The sequence below is a fragment of the Argentina anserina genome, chromosome 3, assembly GCF_933775445.1.
Source record: "Argentina anserina chromosome 3, drPotAnse1.1, whole genome shotgun sequence".
NCBI classification, from domain to species: Eukaryota; Viridiplantae; Streptophyta; class Magnoliopsida; order Rosales; family Rosaceae; genus Argentina; species Argentina anserina.
The window spans coordinates 21108928-21111181 of NC_065874.1; the positions used below are offsets into that span (position 1 = coordinate 21108928).

The 2254-nt window shown below is 42.3% G+C and overlaps 1 non-coding gene across 1 annotated transcript; it reads right to left on the reverse strand.

Moving 5' to 3' along the window:
• Positions 1-709: 709 nt before the first annotated feature.
• On the reverse strand, positions 710-816 carry LOC126789701 (small nucleolar RNA R71). The gene has a single exon (XR_007671614.1). It is a non-coding gene; the product is annotated as a small nucleolar RNA R71 (small nucleolar RNA).
• Between the last annotated feature and the right edge of the window lie 1438 nt (positions 817-2254).

Below are 2254 nucleotides of genomic sequence, written 5' to 3' on the forward strand. Positions count from 1 at the left end.
ATAGTTGTCGTGCCTCTTCCATAAGTGTGCTGCGTATATGACCAAGGAAGGGCACGATTCATGTCTTCATTTTGTATCCTTCAATGCTAACCCTTTAACTTTTGTATTACAGGAATTATGCATGTCCGAAATATTTAAGAGAACACAAGAGCTCAAAGATCGAATTCAAGCACTTCGAGATTTAAACAACTCTTTCACGAGTAGACCCTTAGATTTCGAATCATCTCCAAGCAATTCAATCTTGAACTCTTCACCTAGATCAGAAGAAGAGGAGAATCCTTTCTTTCCCTTCATCTTCAATTCAGAGACAGACACAATTGCGGACCGTGATATAGTTCCTGTTGGTGCTCCAATCGCACTCAAGAATGCTTTCATCCCCACCACCCCTGAATCACCTTCATGCATTGCTTTCACTCCACCTAATGAAGCCAACTTCTCCATTCCGGTTCAATTGCTTGGGCAGCTGCCTAAGTATTCTGGTTCCTCAATGGAAGACCCTAATGTTCACCTTAGGGAGTTCTTGGACATTTGCAAGCTCCAATCGATTCATCATCTGTCTCAAGAAGGCTTGAGGTTGCTTTTGTTTCCATTTACCCTTAAGGACGATGCTAAACGTTGGTTGTACTCTCTGCCTCCGGGAATCATCACCACATGGGACGAAATGACTAGGAAGTTCTTGAAACAATTCTTCCCTGCTCAACTCACGAAAAGACTAAGGAGGGAGATTCAGAACTTCACTCAAAAGGATGGTGATTCACTCTACGAGGCATGGGAGGAATTTCAAGAACTACAAAGAAAGTGCCCTCACCATGGTATTTCGTTGGATGACTTGGTGCAATTCTTCTATGAAGGACTCGACACCATTAACAAGAGTATGGTGGATTCGGCATGTGGCTGTACATTCATGAACAAGACCAGTCAAGAAGCTTACACCTTGATTGATGACTTGGCTGACAACAATCGCCAATTTAGTTCCAAGGAGAAAAGAGGAAGCAAGAGCCGTGGGGTATATGATGTTGATGCAAGAAATCAGATGGCTACTTTAGAAAGGAAGCTTGACGTTCTAGTCAAGGCATTCAATGGTTCGAGCATCAACAATCAAGCATGTGGTATTTGTTCTTTCAAAGATCACACGACTGAAAATTGTCCAAATGGTGCAATGACTGAAGAAGAGTTGAACTTCATGGGGCAACAAAGGCCTAGGTATGATCCATACTCGAACACATACAACCCTGGACTTAGAGATCATCCAAATTTTCGTTGGAACAACAATGCTCAACCGTCCAATGCTCAAGGTCAACGAGTCCTTCAGGTTTGTTTGTGAGGCCTCAGGTACCTCAAGGTTCTGTTCCGTTTAAGTCTAACGTTCATGGTTCAAATAATGCATCTGCACCTAACTATGATGAACTTTTGAAGTCCCTTGTTCAAGGGCAACAAAATTTAAACTCTGCTACTCAAGCTTTAATTACAGGTCAACAAGCTCATTCTAAAGACATAACCGAGCTTAAGAAGCAGATGGGACAAGTGATCGACTTCATGGGAAAGATTCATGAAGGAGGTAAGTTACCGAGCCAAACTGAGCCAAACTGAGCCAAATCCTAACGTGAAGGCCATGATGACAAGAAGTGGGAGGATCTTGGATGCTCAATTGCAGCAAAACAAGAAGGTCGTGCCTTCTAAAGGAAAAGAGGCCGAGAGTTTCAATGCTAATGACATAGAGAAAGACCCTGCCTCCTCTAAAGCTAATGATGTCGTGGCTCTTCCCACAAGTGATCATGACGCGCATGACAAAGGTAAGGATCCTAACTCTAGTGGTTTAGTTTCAACTAATGCTCTTCCTCGTGTTCCCTTCCCCAATAGATTTGCAAAGCAAAAGAAGAATGACTCTGATCAAGTCATGCTCGACATTTTCAAAAAGGTGGAAGTGAATATGCCTCTTATTGAATGCATACAACAGAATCCTAGGTATGCTAAGTTTTTGAAAGAATAGTGCACTAATAAGAGGATGACTCGAGAGAATGAGGTTGTCACAATGAGTGAGACGGTTTCTGCCGTGCTCCAACGGAAGCTACCACCAAAGCTTAAGGATCCAGGGAGTTTTTCTATCCCTTGTACAATCGGAAACATGACATTTGAAAAGATAATGTTAGACTTAGGTGCATCGATCAATGTAATGCCTTACTATATTTATGAGGATCTAGGTCTAGGTGATTTGAAACGAGATAATGTTGTGATTCGATTGGCAGATTGTTCC